Below are 19621 nucleotides of genomic sequence, written 5' to 3'. Positions count from 1 at the left end.
CAGTGCTGATTGGCACTCACCTGAGGCTCTGAAGCAAAGGGGTTGAATCCCAAAGTCTGAAATACCTCGGGTATCTGCACATTAGAGTGAGACTAACTGTCTTGCTCTACTATGCAGATTTGATAAAAAGTGTGGGCAGGATTCACATTGCAACGTCTTGCGGGATTGCGTTGAATCTTGCAAGGCATTGCAAGCTGGGTAGATCCCGGGAGCAGGGTCTCCCAGCTTTCAATAGCCAAGCTGCGTCACGGTGAGCTGCTTTTCTGGCACAGTGTGGCTGCTGGATCGCGCCCACAGACTCCTCACACACACACACTTTCTCTCTCTCTCCCTCACACACAAACACACACACACACGCACTTGCCAATCTCTCTCCTCGCTGCTTAGGACCCGACTTGAATCAGGGCTACTGAGGCCAGATACAACCCGAAACGAGGTTGTGACCAGCACTGTGGAGGATTAGGACCCAGGAAGATAAAAATGGGGAAAGAAAAATAAACTGAAGCTGTGACTGAATACAGCATTGTTACTCCTGCAATAAAAGGGTTGGTGAGAATTTATGAATGGTGGCCGTCTTCTCTGCAGTCCCTATGGCTTGTGAGAGAGACTTCAAGGGAACAATTATTCTCTGTTCTGCTGCGACTCCTCAGCCCAGATTGACAGCGGTTTCCTGGAGAACGCTTCACGTTCAAAGGTGGAGGACAATATGAATTCAAAGTAAAGTTACTGAGTGGCCCTGAAGGCGTGTGCAACAGAACAGAGGGCATACAAAAATGATTATTGAGAAATGTACAATTGATTTGAGCCATGTCCTACTATCCTGTGCATCTTCAGATTTCAAAGTGACAAGCTCACGAGGATGAATAGGGCAAGCTATTGTTCAGTGTGTGAATGAGTCATAGAGCAAATTGAGAAGATACGGACACAACTTATGAAAAATGAGTCAAAGGTTTCTGCAAAACCACATTCATTATCGGCAAGTAAAGTGACTGCAGGTCAATTTGATTCATATATATTCCCTCCAGGTAGGAATTACAGCAAATTCAATAGGACTAACTCGACCATGGAGATATCTATAACCTCTCTTTGTAATACAGCCCTGCTGCTGGTGAAATAATATAATATAACATAATATAATCATTATTATTATCACAAATAGGCTTACATTAACACTGCAATGAAGTTGCTGTGAAAAGCCCCTAGTCGCCACATTCTGGCGCCTGTTTGGGTACAGAGGGAGAATTCAGAATGTCCAATTCACCAAACACGCACGTCTTTCAGGACTTGTGGGAGGAAACCGGAGCACCCGGAGGAAACCCAAGCAGACACAGGGAGAACTTGCAGACTTCGCACAGCCAGTGACCCAAACCAGGAATCGAGCCCGGGTCCCTGGCGCTGTGAAGTAACAGTGCTAACCACTGTGCTACCATGCCGCCCCTAATGCTCAGACGATGTGCAATGGATAAATCCCTAGCACTTGCTGACATTCAGTTCAGCTCTTTAATGGTCAATAATTAGAAGCTATTCAAGTCAATGAAAGCAGTACTTCCTGAAGGTTAAGTTCACTCTACAACATTATTATTATTTAATAAATGCAAAATCTGCTTAAGCTGTAAAGTAAAAAATCCTAACCGCTTACTTTGCTGTGGTGATGTTAATAGTCTGTGCTACTTTACAAAATTGATCTAATGGATATCAGCCAAAGTCCATTGGTAATGGGAGCCTCCATACCTAGCTGAAGGCTTATATCTAAAGTGGAAGAGTATTATTTTACATAAGGTCATCTGTTGATGGCTAAAAACCTTTACATCCGTAGCATCATTTTTGCTCAAATTTTTTAACCGTTAATGGAATTTTAATACCGACCTCTTGCTTACCTTTATCACCAGTTTTTCATATGTTTCCCCCCCACCCCCCTGACTCCGTGAGTGCTGCAGTATCTTAGTATCTGCCTAAAGTGATCATTCCGAGTCAGAGCAGGGATTGGTTGCCATGAATTATTGGGATAGAACGGGGATTGTTGGAACAGAGAACCAGTGAAATAATGGCACGAGTAGGCCGTTCGGCCCCTCGAGCCTGCTTCCACATTCAATAAGATCATGGCTGATCTGTTAGTCGGCTGACTCTGAATTCCACTTTTCTGCCTTTCTGCCATAATCCTTGACTCCCTTGTTCATCAAAAATAACTTGGCCTTTGTTATAACCTGCCTGCTTACCATTGGCTGGGGACTAATGACAATCCCACAATTTTATGGGAGTATGAACTTCCCCAATGAGGGGGGCGGAGAAATCATTAGCAGACTCCCTGCATAAGTAGAGCTCGCCAGTTTGGAACCAGCAGAGAGAGAGGAGTGAGCAGCAAGGGAAGTTGCTGCTGCTGCTGCTGCTGCTGCTGCTGCTGCTGCTGCTGCTGCTGCTGCTGCTGTTGCTGTTGTATATATATGTTATTGTAAATAAATGTTATTTCTTTGTATCCTGAAAACTCATGCTGGATTCTTTGTGGCCCTCACAAAACTGTCGACGAGGGTTAAAGTGAATAGCTGCCTACATTGCTGAAGCCACCTCCCTGGATTTATGTTGGATACAGGTTGGAAGTTGTTTTCTATTACACCATGCCTCTGTATGGACGTTTGGATGTTTTTGATGCTGCGCTGGAAAGTTGGAACTAGTACGCACAAAGGATGCTTTCCTATTTCCGGGCAAACAACAGTACCAAAAAAGAGCGCCAGGTGGTCATATTGCTCACCGCCTGCGGCCCGCATATGTTTGGGGTGATTAGGAGCCTTGCGTACCCAGCTTCGCTGGACACCAAAACGTTTGATGAACTTGTGAATTTTTTTTTTTTTTTTTTTTTTTAATTTTGTTATTGGAATTTTTTGCAGAAAATATAACAAAAAGTATAGCAAAAAGCAGTAATATGCAACTAACAGCCCCATTACACCCACAATTCCCCCATACCGTAACATCACATGTATCACATTCCCCCACCCCCCCCAAACAAGAGAACTTAACCATAAATTAAAATTAGATAAATCAAATTTAAATAAAATAAGCTACCATAAATTAAAATTAAATGAACTTGTGAACTTAGTGGGGCAACATTTTAACCCAACCCTATCCACGATAGTCCAACGTTACCGGTTTAATACCGCTGAGAGGACCCCAGGGGAATCCATTGCCGACTTTCTATCCAGGCTACAGGATTGCAGAGTACTGTGACTATGGTGAGACCTTGTCAGAAATGTTACGCGACCGTTTGGTTTGCGGTATTAACAATGCGGCCACCCAGAGAAAGTTGTTAGCTGAGCAAACATTGACTTTTCAACAGGCCATTCAAATAGTATTGTCCCAAGAGAGCGCAGAACGAGGAGTGCAGGAGCTACAGGAAATGGCAGTGCATGCCTTGGGGAGCAACCCCTTCCGTCCGAAAGTGTCCCCCGCACCCCCGCGATACTTTGGGCGAAGCGACGTCCGGATCGACGCCAGTGGCCGTCGGACATTCCTCCCTGAAGGGAGCCTTCTCCAGAACCAATGGATGAGGAGCCATGTCCGTGTCAGACTTGTAGGTGCCCACCCCGTCGCGGACGTCGGTCCTGGGGGCACCAGAGGCGCCATCATTCTGACAGAAACTGGGGCCAGCCCAGGGGCCGTACCTTTCATTTGGATGAACTTGCGGAGACTACTCCCGTAAACGTGGAGACGGAGGATGACTGCCTGCAGCTGCATTGTGTGGCAGCTCCCCATGTGGCCCCCATTAAAGTGACAGTACGGGTCAATGGTCACCCGCTTGAGATGAAGTTGGACACTGGCGCAGCTGTCTCCGTGATCCCCCAGAGGACATTCAACCGCATCAAGCAGGGTATACAGACCCTTACATTAACCTGCAACACAGGCCAGGTTGGCCACCTATACGGGGGAACCATTGGACATTGCAGGAACTATGATGACCCCTGTTGTTTATGGACGCCAGGAGGGGCGTTTCCCCCTTATCGCGGTGCTCGGCCATGGGCCCAGCCTGTTGGGTCGGGACTGGTTGTGCCATTTGCGGTTGCAGTGGCAGCACATCCTCCAGTTTCTGGAGGGTTGACTGAGGTGCTAGGACGATACCCAGATGTATTCCAGCCCGGTTTGGGGAAAATAAAGGGGCTGTAGCCTGTATCCAAGTTGAACCAGGAGCCACGCCGCGCTATTTCCGGGCGTGCCTGGTGCCTTACGCCTTGCTCGAGAAGGTAGAATGGGAGCTCACTCATTTGGAGACTTTGGGTATCATCAAGCCTGTCCGTTTCGCTGACTGGGCAGCACCAATTGTACCTGTAATGAAGCCAGATGCCACAGTTCGCTTGTGCGGCGACTATAAACTTGCTGTGAATACGGCTTCCCAACTCGACTGATACCCAATGCCTCGCATAGAGGATCTCTACGCGAAGCTTGCAGGTGGACTCTCGTTCACAAAATTAGATATGAGCCACGCCTACCGACAGTTGGAGCTGGACCCTGCCTCCCGGCCATATGTAACGATTAATACACACCGGGGCCTGTATGAATACACACGTTTGCCCTTTGGAGTATCCTCTGCCTGAGCTATTTTTCAACACGTTATGGAGGGCATTTTGAGAGATTTACCACGTGTTGCTGTCTACTTAGATGACGTTTTGATCACAGGGACGTCGGAGCAGGAACATTTGGAAAATTTGGAGGCTGTCCTTAGATGCTTTTCGGAGGCTGGAGTCCATTTACGACGCACAAAGTGCGTCTTTCAGGCGAAGGAAGTAGCCTACCTGGGTTATCGGGTGGACCGCGAAGGTTGGCACCCCGTTGCAGAGAAGGTGCGCGCGATTCAACAGGTCCCCGCCCCGACTGACACTTCGCATCTTCGTTCGTTTCTCGGCCTCGTAAACTATTACGGAAAGTTCCTCCCCAATCTGGCAACTACACTGGCCCCATTGCACCTTCTGCTAAAGAAGAATCACACCTGGGTTTGGGGTCAGCCGCAAGAAACCGCTTTCCGGCGGGTAAAACAACAATTGTCGTCGTCTGGGTTACGAACCCGCTATGATCCTGGAAAGCCTTTGCTCGTCACATGTGATGCACCTCCATATGGTATTGGGGCCGTCCTGTCCTACAAGATGGAGAACGGGGCCAAGGGGCTGATAGCTTTCGCCTCCCGCACATTAACTGCAGCGGAAAAAAAGTACGCGCAGATCGAGAAGGAGGGCCTGGCAGTGGTCTTTGCGGTGAAACGTTTCCAGCAGTATGTATATGGCCGCCACTTCACTATCGTGACTGATCATAAGCCTCTGCTGGGACTTTTCAGAGAGGATAAGCCAATACCTCCCATTGCTTCCGCACGGATCCAGCGCTGGGCTTTGTTGCTCATTGCATACGAGTATTCTCTGGAGCACAAACCAGGAACCCAGATAGGGAATGCCGACGCACTGAGCCGATTGCCTTTATCGACCGGCCCCTTGTCGACCCCCACGACCGGTGAGGTGGTTGCAACCCTAAATTTTATGGACACCTTGCCTGTCACGGCATCACAGATCCATGAGTGGACCCAGACGGAGCCAGTCCTGTCAAAGGTTCGGCACATAGTCCTGTCTGGTGGGCAGCATAGACAGCTCCCAGGCGAGTTGCGGACATTTTCCTCCAAACTGTCCGAATTCAGCGTGGAAGATGGCATTCTTTTGTGGGGGACGCGTGTGATTGTCCCGGTAAAAGGACAGGAGCTGATACTGAGCGACTTGCACAATGGGCATCCAGGTGTGACCAAAACGAAAATGTTGGCCCGGAGTTATGACTGGTGACCAGGCCTCGACACCGACATTGAGAAGGTGGCCTAAAACTGCTCCATTTGCCAGGAGCATCAGAAGCTTCCGCCGGCCGCGCCCCTACATCACTGGGAATGGCCAGGGTGGCTTTGGGCGCGCTTGCATACGGATTTCGCCGTCCCTTTTCAAGGATCCATGTTCCTGCTATTAATCGATGCCCAGTCTAAATGGCTAGAGGTGCATAAGATGGGAGGCACAACGTCCTGCGCAACAATCGAGAAGATGCGTTTGTCTTTCAGTACGCATGACCCGAGGTGCTGGTCACGGACAACGGCACTCAGTTCACAGTTGAGGAGTTTGCGAGCTTCATGAAGATGAACGGCATACGCCATATCCGCACTGCCCCTTACCACCCGGCTTCAAATGGGTTGGCGGAGTGCGCAGTGCAGACATTCAAATGAGGCCTAAAGAAGCAGTCTTCCAGGATGATGGACACGAGACTGGCTCGTTTTTTGAATTCATATAGGACCACCCCCATGCAGTGACTGGGATAGCTCCTGCAGAACTCCTAATGGGGCAGAGACTTTGCACCCGTCTTAGCATGGTTTTCCCGGACATTGGCGCAAAAGTACGCCGCACATAAGAACGGCAGGGACATGGTTTTTCTTGGCATCGGCTGATTCGGCAGTTTACGCCCGGTGACCCAGTGTTCGCTCGGAATTTTGCTGGTGGTGCCCAGTGGGTCCCTGGCGTAATCTTTCGCCAAACGGGCCCTATCTCCTACCAGGTGCGAGCCCAGGGTCGTCTCCAGCACCAACATGTAGACCATGTTCGGACCAGAAGACTATCCCTTCCAAAGATTCCCCACCCCAGGAGCTCACTTCTACAGCTGCAGAGACCAGACACAATGGAAAGTGTTCCTCACAATCTTCCTCTGGTGCCTCACTCAAAGCCTGCGCAGATCGTGACAGAATCACGCGGAGATAAAGATGGCAAGGTGACAGAGGCAGCAGACTCTGACTCCGAGATGGAGACACAAGACACCTCAGAGAGGGAATCCTTGGGCCCACGGGCCGTGGATGGACAACCGTTGTGCCGTTCATCACGGAAGGGCCTGTCTCCATCTCGTTACACGCTACCCGATCCAGAGCCTCGTGCAAATGGTGTCCGGCCTGCGGCAAAACGAGTCCGACGCCCTCCTTCGCCAGGGTCTTCGGTGGATTCCTTGGACTTTGGGGGGGGAGGGATGTTATAACCTGCCTGCTTACCATTAGCTGGGGACTAATAACAATCCCACAATCCTATGGGAGTATAAGCTTCCCCAACGAGGGGGGTGGAGAAATCATTAGCAGACTCCCTGCATAAATAGAGCTGGCCAGTTTGGAACCAGCAGAGAGAGAGGAGTGAGCAACAAGGGAAGTTGCTGCTGCAGTTGTGTGTATATATGTTATTGTAAATAAATGTTATTTCTTTGTATCCTGAAAACTCGTGCTGGATTCTTCATGGCCCTCCACAAAAGCCTTGAATGTATACAATGATCAAGTAATCTCTATTTTAAAAAAATTTAGTGTACCCAATTATTTTTTTCCCCCCAATTAGGGGGCAATTTAGTGTGGCCAATCCACCTAACCTGCACATCTTTGGTTTGTGGGGGTGAAACCCTCGCAGACACGTAGGATTGAGTAATCTCTCTGCAGCGGAGAATTCCAAAGATTATTGGCAGCACGGTAGCACAAGTGGATAGCACTGTAGCTTAACAGCGCCAGGGTCCCAGGTGCGATTTCCCGCTGGGTCACTGTCTGTGCGGAGTCTGCACGTTCTCCCCGTGTCTGCGTGAGTTTCCTCCGGGTGCTCCGGTTTACTCCCACAGTCGAAAGACGTGTAGGTTAGGTGGATTGGCCATGCTAAATTGCCCTTTGTGTCCAAAAACTTAGGAGGGGTTATTGGGTTACGGGGATAGGGTGGAAGTGAGGGCTTAAGTGGGTCAGTGCAGACTCGATGGGCCGAACGGCATCCTTCTGCACTGTATGTTCTATGTAAGTAAAGAAATTCCTCCTCATTTCCATCTTTTTTTTAAATTTAGAGGACCCAATTATTTTTTTTCCAATTAATGGGCAATTTAGCATGGCCAATCCACCTAACCTGCACACCTTTGGGTTGTGGGGGAGAATGTGCAAACTCCACACGGACAGTGACCCAGGGTCAGGATTCAAACCTGGGTCCTCAGCACCGTAGGCTGCAGTGCTAACCACTGTGCCACATGCCACCCTCGCATTTCCATCTTAAATGGGAGATCCCTTACTCTGGTTCGAGATTCCCCCATGAGGGGAAACACTGTCTCAACATCTACTCTGTCAAGACGCCTCAGAATCTTATGTTTCAATAAGATCACTTCTCATTCTTCTGAACTCCAATGAGTACCGGCCCAACCTGCTCAACCTTTCCTCATATGACAAACCCGTTCATCTAGGAATCAACCTAGTGAACATCCTCTGAACTGCTTCCACTGCCAGTAAATCCCTCCCGAAATAAGGAGATTCAAATTGTGCACAGTACTCCAGGTGTGGCTTCATCAACACCCTGTGCAGTGTAACAAAAATTCCCTACTTTTACTTTAACCACTTGCAAAATTTGTTGGTTGGCAAAGGGATTGTTGGGATAGAGATTACTGAGGCAGGAATGTTTCGAAGAGGACAGGGACTATTGAGACATGAATTGTTGGGAGACTATTTGATTCGGGGAAAAACTACCACACTTGTTTGAAACCACACCTGTCCTTTGTGCAGCTCTCAATGCACAATTTATTTAAATTCCAATCCTTTTCATTTCTATGAGCCCAGGTTGCCACTGTGGCTGACACAGCTTCCAAAAATCTCCCCAGGCCATGTTAACAGTTGGCCAAGCCTGTACGTAAGAAAAAGAAGCTTGCTGACCTATTTGTGTAAAAGCCCAGCACACAGGGGGATTGCTCCAGAAGAACTGAGGGTTTTCTTCAATTGTCAGCATTATCAGTGAGTATTCCTTGTGTATTTGATCGTAGAGCCCAGCATGATCATTCCATCCACACATTTACAATTGCCAGTATTTATTCAGCTGTTGGAATTTTGGCTCTTATTTCTGTTGGCTGACTTATACTGACGGCAGAGATGGAAGTTTCTGCAAGGCTGATGATGTCCAAATTTATCAAGGTCTTTGACCATAGGTTTGAATCTCTTGAGCACATAAGCCAAAGCTGAGGTTCCAATGCAGTACTGATGGACTCGCACTGTCCGAGGAGCTGTTTTCATTAGAAAGACAGAGGTAACGGCAGCACGGAGGCGCAGTGGTTAGTATTGCTGCCTCACGGCACTGAGGTTGCAGGTTCGAACCCAGATCTGGGTCACTGTTCGTGTGGAGTTTGCACATTCTCCCCGCGTTTGCGTTTGCCCCCACAACCCAAAGATGTGCAGGCTAGATGGATTGGCCACGCTAAAGTGCCCCTTAATTGGAAAAACTGAATTGGGTACTCTAAAGTTATGAAAAAAAAGAAAGACGGAGGTTGAGGGGTGACCTGATAGAGATCTACAAGATTATGAGGGGCATGAATAGAGTGGATGGGCAGGCACCCTTTCCCAGGGTGGAGGGGTCAGTGACCAGAGGGCATAGATTTATGGTCCGTGGGGCAAAGTTTAGAGGACATATGCGAGACAGATTTTTTACAGAGAGTGGTGAGTGCCTGGAACGCATCACCAGGGGAAGCTGTGGAAGAAGATACAGTAACGGCGTTCAAAAGGCATCTCGACAAATGCATGGATAGGATTGGTGTAGGGGTATATGGCACAAGGAAGTGCTGAGGGCTATGTCCAAGGGTGGTATCATGACCGGGACAGGCCTGGAGGAATGAAGGGCCTGTTCCTGTGCTGTATTGTTCTTTGTTCAGATGTCTTTCAGATGAGATGTTAAGCGGAGTCCCCGTCTACTCTTTTGGATGGGTGTAAAAGACCCCACAGCATTATATTGAAGAAAAGCAGGGGGATTAGCTCAGATTCCTGGGCAATGTTTATCCCTCAATCGACATCGGAAAAACAGATTATTTGATCACTATCACATTTCTGTTTGTGGAATCTTGCTGTGCACAAATTGTCTGTTGTGTTTCCTACATTACAACAGGTACCTCATTGGCTGGAAAGTGTTTTGAGAGGGTGGGTGGTCATGAAAGGCATTATATAAATGTAAGACTTTCTTTCTTACTGCTCCAGCTCCGCCCATTTATATTAATACTAGGCAGATTTGCATTTGGAAGGCAGCACTCTTTAAATGTGCATGGCGGAAGGAGAGAAATATTTGCATCTATATAGTGCCTGTCACAACCACAGGATGTCCCAAAACGTTTTACAACCCATCAAGTTTTTAAAAAATTCTAGTCACTGTTATATGCAGGAAACACAGTGCAACGCAAGTGCCCACAAACAGCAACATCAGGATGTCTGAGTGATGTTGATTGAGGGAGAAATGTTGGCCAGGACATTGAGAAAAAGCCCACTTTCCATAACAGTGACGAGAGGCTTTTATTTCCGGAGAGGGCTCGGATTTGATGTCTCATGTGCAAGACAGCACCTCCGACAACATTGCACTCCCTCAAAATTGAAACTGGGAGTTCCAGCCTAAATTATGTGCTCACGCCTCCGGTATGGGGATTGAAGCCACAGCCTTCAGCCTCAAAGGAGCGTACATCAGAGGAATTGCTTGATCTGATATTTCAGAATGTTAATGTTGTTAGCCTGGCCTAGACACACAGCAGCATGAGCAACGTAATGTCATGCAATTTGCCTGGGAACAGTTGGTGGGGCAGCTGGACTCTGTAGTTAATCTGCTCACAACCACAGTTGGAAACCAGCCACTATCCTGCTTAAGGCTCTGAGATGTCATTACTGAGAGCTCCCTCGGGTCCTCAGAACACCAGTCCGTGGAACCTGTAAGAACAGCTTGTTCCACAATGCTTGTTGTACATCCAGAGTGTGACCCTTTGGAGAACATCAATTCTAAAAACACACTTGCTTTCTTGCACCTTGGCCTCACTGAGCTCAATCTCACTCTCATTCTGTCTAGTTGCAGAATCAGCATGAGTTGGAGTGTACGTAATTGCCATTCCAGTGTGCTCAAAGAATGCAGATGATGAACCAAGGCTACAATGTAATGTTCAATCATCAAGAAAGGCTTGGCCTGAATGAAGCTCTACCTAGAGATAAGGATGCAGTTACTGTACAAGATACACTGCCTTGAACAAAGAAGGTTGGAACCTATTCCCTTTGCTGTGTTGATAATGGAAAGTAGTAATTAAGCTTTGAATAGGGGGAAGCTGTGCGATGACAGAGAGCAGAGGCATTTGGAATTTCCCTTTTTCAATAAATTTAGAGTACCCAATATTTTTTTTCCAATTAAGGGGCAATTTACTGTGGCCAATCCACCTAGCCTACATCTTTGGGTTGTGGGGACGAGACCCATACAGACAAGGGGAGAATGCGCAAAACTCCACACAGACTGTGACCCAGGGCTGGGATCGCACCCGGGTCCTCGGCGCCGTAATGCAGTAGTGCTAACCACGGTGCCACCATGCCGCCCGGCTTTTGGAGTTTCACATCCGTAAGACGTTAAAAGCAGCATCTCAAGTAGACCATAAAGAAAGCTAATGGTTTTAAATTGGGAAATATATAATATAAAAGTTTAAATGGAATGGGGAACCTCGATAACAAATTTTGCTTGCCATTTTAATTCTATGCCCCACGCCCACTCTGACCACTCTTTTTAAAAAAAACATTTTTTATTCAAGTTTTCACAAAATATCAATAACAAAAATTACTAAGAAAAGAAAGAACAAACCCCCCCTTGTATACAAAAAAGAAGAAAAAATAAATAAATTAACGCCCGTCATTAGCAAAGAACAAATATACACGTTCCTTCAGCATAAATCCCCCCCCCCCCCCCCCCCCCCCCTCCGGTTGCTGCTGCTGCTGGCCTTTGTCTACCATTCTGCCAGGAAATCTAGGAATGGTTGCCACCCCCTGAAGAACCCCTGCACTGATCCCCTGAGGGCAAATTTCACTCTTTCCAATTTAATAAACCCCGCCATATCGTTGATCCAGGCCTCCACGCTTGGGGGCCTCGCATCCTTCCACTGAAGAAGAATCCTCCGCCGGGCTACTAGGTACGCAAAGGCCAGAATGCCGGCCTCTTTCGCCTCCTGCACTCCCGGCTCCTCTGCAACCCCAAATATTGCGAGCACCCAGCCCGGTTTGACCCTGGATCCTACCACCCTCGATACTGTCCTTGCTACGCCCTTCCAAAATTCCCCCAGCGCTGGGCATGCCCAGAACATATGGGCATGGTTTGCTGGGCTCCCTGAGCACCTAATACACCTGTCCTCGCTCCCAAAGAATCGGCTCATCCTTGTCCCGGTCATGTGAGCCCTATGCAGCACCTTAAACTGTATGAGGCTAAGCCTCGCACAAGAAGAGGAGGAATTCACCCTTCCTAGGGCGTCCGCCCACGTCCCCTCCTCAATCTCCTCACCCAGCTCCTCCTCCCATTTACCCCTCAGCTCCTCCGCCGAGGCCTCGTCTACCTCCTGCATCACCTGGTACACTTCCGAGATCCTCCCCTCTCCAACCCACACCCCTGAGAGCACCCTGTCCTGGACCCCACGCGGCGGCAGCAGGGGGAACCCCGCCACCTGCCGCCTGACAAATGCCCTTACCTGCATGTTCCCCGGGGGGAGCCCGAACTTCCCTTCCAGCTCACCCAGGCTCGCAAACTTCCCGTCCACAAACAGATCCCTCAACCTCCTAACACCTGCCCTGTGCAAACTCAGGAACCCGTCGTCAATTCTCCCAGGGACAAACCGGTGGTTCCCCCATATCGGGGACCCCATCGAGGCCCCCACCTCCCCCCTGTGCCGTCTCCATTGCCCCCAAATTTTGAGGGTAGCTGCCACCACCGGGCTCGTAGTAAACCTCGTTGGAGGGAGTGGCAGCGCCGCCGTTACCAGCACCTCCAGGCTCGTGCCCACACATGACGCCATCTCCATCCTCTTCCATGCTGCCCCTTCCCCGTCCATCACCCATTTACACACCATCGCTGCGTTGGCAGCCCAGTAATACCCACAGAGGTTGTGCAGCGCCTGCCCCCCCCATCCCTGCCCCGCTCCAGGAACACCCTTCTCACCCCCGGGGTCCCGTGCGCCCACACAAACCCCGTAATGCTCCTGTTAACCCGCCTGAAAAAGGCCTTCGGGGTAAGGATGGGGAGGCACTGGAACAGGAACAGAAATCTCAGGAGCACCGTCATCTTGACTGATTGCACCCTACCCGCCAGAGACAGCGGCAGCATGTCCCACCTCTTAAACTCCTCCTCCATTTGCTCCACCAGCCTTGTGAGGTTAAGCCTATGCAAGGCCCCCCAGCTCCTGGCCACCTGAACCCCCCAAGTACCTGAAGCTCCTCTCCGCCCTTTTTAGTGGGGCCTACCAATCCCCCCCTCCTGGTCCCTCGGGTGTACAACGAACAGCTCGCTCTTCCCCAAGTTGAGCTTGTACCCTGAGAAATCCCCAAATTCCCTGAGAACCCTTATCACCTCCGGAATTCCCCCCACCGGGTCCACCACATACAACAATAGGTCATCCGCATAGAGCGACACTTGGTGTTCCTCCCCACCCCGCACCAGCCCCCTCCAGTTCCTCGACTCCCTCAGCGCCATGGCCAGGTGTTCAATTGCCAGCGCAAAAAGCAGGGGGGACAAGGGACACCCCTGCCTCGTCCCTCGGTATAACCGAAAATACTCCGACCTCCTCCTATTCGTGGCCACGCTCGCCATCGGGGCCTTATATAACAGCCTCACCCACCTGACAAACACCTCCCCAAACCCGAACCTTTCCAGCACCTCCCACAAGTACCCCCACTCAACCCTATCAAAGGCCTTCTCCGCGTCCAACGCCACCGCTATCTCCGCCTCCCCTTCTACCGTCGGCATCATTATAACATTCAAGAGCCTCCGTATATTAGTATTCAGCTGCCTCCCTTTCACAAACCCCGTTTGATCCTCGTGGATAACCTGCGGCACACAGTCCTCTATCCTCGTGGCTAAAATCTTCGCCAACAGCTTGGCGTCTACATTTAAGAGTGAGATCGGGCTGTATGACCCACACTGCAGGGGATCCTTGTCCCGCTTAAGGATTAAGATGCCTTCCTCCACTGAGCTTCTGCCTTTCTGGTGGTCAACAAGTCGAACTCAGCCTGGAGACTACGCCGCTCCCTCAGCAATCCCTCCTCCAGAGCTTCCGTGAATCTCCTGTCCACCCTCACCATCTCCCCCACCAGTCTCTCCCTCTCTCTCTGCTCTTTCCACTCCCTGTGGGCTCGAACGGAGATCAACTCCCCCCAACCACCGCCTTCAGCGCCTCCCAGGCCACCCCCACTCGGACCTCCCCATTGTCATTGGCCTCCAGGTACCTCTTGATACATCCTCGAACCCGCCCACCCACCTCCTCGTCCGCCAGCAGCCCCACCTCCAGGCGCCAAAGCGGGCGCTGGTCTCTCTCCTCCCCCAGCTCGAGGTCCACCCAGTGCGGGACATGGTCAGAAATGGCTATCACCGAATACTCAGCATCCTCCACCCTCGCAATCAGCGCCCTACTCATAACGAAAAAATCAATCCGGGAATAGGCCATATGCACATGGGAGAAGTATGAAAATTCCCTGGCCCTCGGCCTCGCAAACCTCCACGGATCCACCCCTCCCATCTGGTCCATAAACCCCCTCAACATCTTAGCCGCCACTGGCCTCCTACCCGATCTGGATCGATCCAGTGCCAGATCCAGCACCGTGTTAAAATCCCCCCCCCATTATCAGGCCCCCCGCCTCCAAATCTGTAATCAGGCCCAACATGCGCCGCATGAAACCTGCATCGTCCCAATTCGGGGAGTATACATTGACCAGCATTACCCGCTCCCCCTGCAGCTTGCTGCTTACCATCACGTACCTCCCGCCGCTGTCTGCCACCACATTCAACGCCTCAAATGACACCCTCTTCCCCACCAGGATCGCCACCCTTCGATTTTTTGCATCCAGCCCCGAATGAAACACCTGGTCTTCCCATCCCTTCCTCAATCTAACCTGATCCGCCACCTTCAGGTGCGTCTCCTGAAGCATGGCCACATCCGCCTTCAGCCCCTTCAGGTGCGCAAACACGCGGGCCCGTTTGACCGGCCCATTCAGTCCCCTCACATTCCAGGTTATCAGCCGGATCAGGGGTAACCTGCCCCCCTCCCCCGCCGACTAGCCATTACCCTTCCTCAGCCCGCCACGTGCCTACGCCCCCGGTCAGCCCGTTCCCCACGGCAGCAAACCCCCATCCTGACCCCCTCTACATACTCCAGCTCCTTCTTGGCCATTCCAGCAGCAACCCGGTACCCCCCCTTCCCCCCCTCCTCGCACCCCCCCCCCCCAAGCGAGGACCCCCCCGAGCTGCGTTGCTCCCTCCGTTGCACTCCCGCAAGTCAGCTGACTCCTGCTGACCCCGGCCACTCCCGCCACTCCTCCGACCCCTCCCAGCGTGGGGCTTCCCCTCCTCCCCAGTGTCCACCAGCAGGCTTTCCTCCTCCCCCTCCCGCTCTCAAGCGGGAAAAAGCCCGCGCTTTCCACCTGCCCGACCCCACCTCCTCTACAGCAGCTCCCTTTACCGGCCCAGTCTCCTCGCGGGGCCCCAACCCCCCTTCACACCATCAGCCCCCCCACACTGCAGGTCCGCCCCCCTCCTCGAACCTATCCAACAAACCCTAGCAGAAAATAGTGCCCCACCCGCCCTGAAAACAACAAAGAACCAACATTAAACAGAGAACATCCCCCTCAAAATATAACAGTTACATGCAGACCCCCGCACCCAACCCTCAGTTTGAGTCCAACTTCTCGGCCTGCACAAAGGCCCACGCCTCCTCCGGGGACTCAAAGTAAAAGTGCCGGTCCTTGTAGGTGACCCACAAACGCGCCGGCTGCAGAATGCCGAACTTCACTCCTTTTCTGTGCAGCACCGCCTTCGTCCGGTTGTACCCGGCCCTCTTCTTTGCCACCTCCGCACTCCAGACCTGGTAGATCTGTACCTCCGCGTTCTCCCACCTGCTGCTCCGTTCCTTCTTGGCCCACCTGAGCACACACTCCCGGTCAGCAAACTGGTGGAACCGCACCAGCACCGCCCGTGGCGGCTCATTAGGCTTGGGTCTCCTTGCCAATATTCTGTGGGCCCCCTCCAGCTCCAGAGGCCCCTGAAAGGACCCAGCTCCCATCAGCGAATTTAGCATGACGACCACGTAGGTCCCCATGTCTGACCCCTCCAGCCCTTCCGGAAGGCCCAGGATCCGCAGATTTTTCCGCCTCGACCGTTTCTCCATCTCCTCGAACCTCTCCTGCCATTTTTTATGGAGCGCCTCGTGCATCTCCACCTTCACCGTGAGGCCTAAGGAATCGTCCTCTCTTTTGGAGGCCTTTTGTTGGATCTCTCGGATCGCCACCCCCTGGACCATCTGGGTCTCCAGCAGCTTGTCAATTGAAGCCTTCAATGGCTCCAGCAGCTCCACTTTAAGCTCCCTGAAGCAGCGCTGGAGAGTCTCCTGCTGCTCCTGCGCCCACTGCCTCCTGGTCTCCACCCGCCGCCATTTTGTGCTTCTTCCCTCGCTTCTGCTTTGGTGCTGCAACCACTTTCTTACTCGCCCTACTCCTGGTCCAGGTCATATACTGCTGGGGAAATGTTGCTGACTCCTTCCCACGTCGGGAAACGTCGAAAAAGTACCGCTGGGGGCCCTAAAAAGAGCCCAAAAGTCCGTTCCTGGCGGGAGCTGCCGAACGTTCGGCTTAGCTCCGCATAGCCGCAACCAGAAGTCTCCACTCTGACCACTCATGGCAGGAAGCCTGCGAGTCGAAATCGCGATCGGCGCGGGGACGGAGAATGGGCATTGATGCCGAAATCTGGCGGCTGTGGACTCAGTCCGTGGCCGCCCGGGGGGGGGGGGGGGGGATTCTTCACTGGGGAGGGCCTCACAGATGGCCAGGCAAGCAATCGGGTGGCAACGATCCGCGGGCGCGTTCAATCTCGGGGGGGGACGACCTACCTCATCCATCATGGTCCGCGGTGTGAGTCCGCCATGTCGCACAAGGCAGCTGCTGCAGGCCGTCACCGTGCGCATGTACGGAAACCCGACCGGAGGTGCAGGGCCCCGTATCCACAGTCAGAGCTGCGAGAAGTACTCCGAAGCCCTGCAAGCCTCCTGCAAATTGAAGAATCACTCTGGACTTTCTTAAGGATGCTGGCGTGCGGACATAGCCCCATTATTGGAGAATCCTGCCCACTGTCCTTGTCCTGTAATCTTCTAATGAAACACAATTAAAGTTCCAAGAACTGCACCTCATCTTTCAGTTGGTGCTTGACAGCTTTCTGGACTCAAGGTTGAGTTCTACAATTTGAAATTGCAACTTCTACTCAAATTTATTTTAGACAGAAGCTAATATTGATTTTGCTATTGCCATTTACATCTCCTCCAGCCTCATCTTTTGTTTCTTTACATGGCTCATTTACTTTTGTCTTCCACCATCATCCATTTTTGTTGTTCAATCTCTCCTGTCCTCCACCCAGGACGATTGCAGAGCCTCCCTATTTTTGTTCTTTCCTACCCTTCCCCCTTTCCTTGCCTCTGTATGTGCACAAAACTTTAAAAAAAAAATTAGATTACCAAATTCTTTTTTTTTCCAATTAAGGGCAATTTAGCATGGCCAATCTATCTACCATGCTCATCTTTGTGTTTGTGGGGGTGAGACCCAAGCAGACAGGTGGAGAATGTGCAAACGCCACACGGACAGTGACGCAGGGCCGGGATCGAACCTGGGTCCTCGGCGTCGTCAGGCAGCAGTGCTAACCACTGCACTGGTTATGATTACAAAAACTTGTTCTATATCTAACTTTTTCCAGCCTTGGTGAAAAATCATCGACCTAAAACGTTGAACGGTTATTTTGACTATTCGGTTATTCCTTGATGATTGCTGAGTGAAAATTCTGGAAATCCCTCCAAACAGCACTGTGGGTGTACCTACATGACATAGACTACAGTGGTTGAAGAGGATAACTCACCACCAGCTTCTCAAAGGCAATTAGCGGTGGGCAATAAATGCTGGCATCCACACCCTGTAAAATATTTTTGAAAAAATTCCCTTGTTTCCACTGACCTGATGTAGATGGAATCTGTTAATTCTCCCAGCCCACAGCCCCCATCATTTTTCTTATTTTGCCTTTGTGCTCTGGATGACAATATCCATTTTGTGCTGTAGTTAGCATCCATTTTATAACCCGATACCTCAGGATTGATTTCTGGCAGCACGGTGGTGCAATGGTTAGCACTGCTGCCTCACGGCGCTGAGGTTCCCAGGTTCAATCCAGCCCTGGGTCACTGTCCGTGTGGAGTTTGCACATTCTCCCCATGTTTGTGTGGGTTTCACCCCCACAACCCAAAGATGTGCAGGCTAGGTGGATTAGCCATGCTAAATTGCCCCTTAATTGGAAAAAATGAATTGGGTACTCTAAACTTAATAAAAAAAGAATTGATTTCTGATTTAATATAAACTTGGTTTAAACTTGGAACCAACATGATTCCTCCAGTGTGAAGGATTTTAATGATGACCAATTAGGAATGATTGGAGGGGGCAGCACGGTGGCGCAGTGGGTTAGCCCTGCAGCATCACAGCACCGAGGTCCCAGGTTTGATCCCGGCCCTGGGTCACTGTCCATGTGGAGTTTGCACATTCTCCCTGTGTTTGCATGGGTTTCGCCCCCACAATCCAAATATGTGCAGGGTAGGTGGATTGGCCATGCTAAATTGTCCCTTAATTGGAAAAAATGAATTGGATGCTCTAAATTTATTTAAAAAAAGGAATGTTTGGAGAGCGGCATGTGGCGCAGTAGATAGCACTGGGACTGTGGCGTTGAGGTTCCGGGTTCAAATCCCTGCCCTGGGTCACTGTCCGTGTGGTGTTTGCACATTCTCCCTGTATCTGCGTGGGTTTCACCCCCACAACCCAAAGATGTGCAGGTTAGGTGGATTGGCCACGCTAAATTGCCCCTTAATTGGAAACCAAAAATAATTGGGTATTCTAAATTTATTTAAAAAAAGGAATGTTTGGAAATAAAGGGTTGAATTTTATGGCCCTTTCTGCCGACAGGATTTTCCGGTCGCGCCAAAGTCAATGGATTTATGAACGGCTTGTCACATTTTACAGCCCTACCCAACCCCACTCCCCACTCTCACTCCCCCACATTGCAACGGGGACTGCAAAATTCCACCTATAGTATTAAATTTCTGAAGACAATATCATTTGCAGCTCGGCAAAGGCTCTCAATAGCAACAGAGATCCAGAGATTCCGCCAGAGTTTCCAAATGGATGGAATAGATTCTATTAAAAGTTCTGTGTTTACATTTCCGCGGTTATTATCATGCCTGACCGACTTATTCAACTACATGCAAAGCCCTCATCGCATTTATACCTGTTTGGGTCCAAGTGGCATATTCATAAAACAGCAAAAAAAAATCACATTTAAACAATCTTCAAAGTTACTAAAAAGCTAATTATTTCTTGATTATTTCAAAAGATAGAAATCTACATTTGAAATGAAATGAAATGAAATGAAAATCACTTATTATCACAGGTAGGCTTCAATGAAGTTACTGTGAAAAGCCCCTAGTCGCCACATTCCGGCACCTGTCCGGGGAGGCTGGTATGGGAATTGAACCATGCTGTTGGCCTGCTTGGTCTGCTTTAAAAGCCAGCGATTTAGCCCAGTGA

The sequence above is a fragment of the Scyliorhinus canicula genome, chromosome 2 (assembly GCF_902713615.1).
Source record: "Scyliorhinus canicula chromosome 2, sScyCan1.1, whole genome shotgun sequence".
Lineage (NCBI taxonomy): Eukaryota > Metazoa > Chordata > Chondrichthyes > Carcharhiniformes > Scyliorhinidae > Scyliorhinus > Scyliorhinus canicula.
This window is presented reverse-complemented; position numbering follows the sequence as displayed.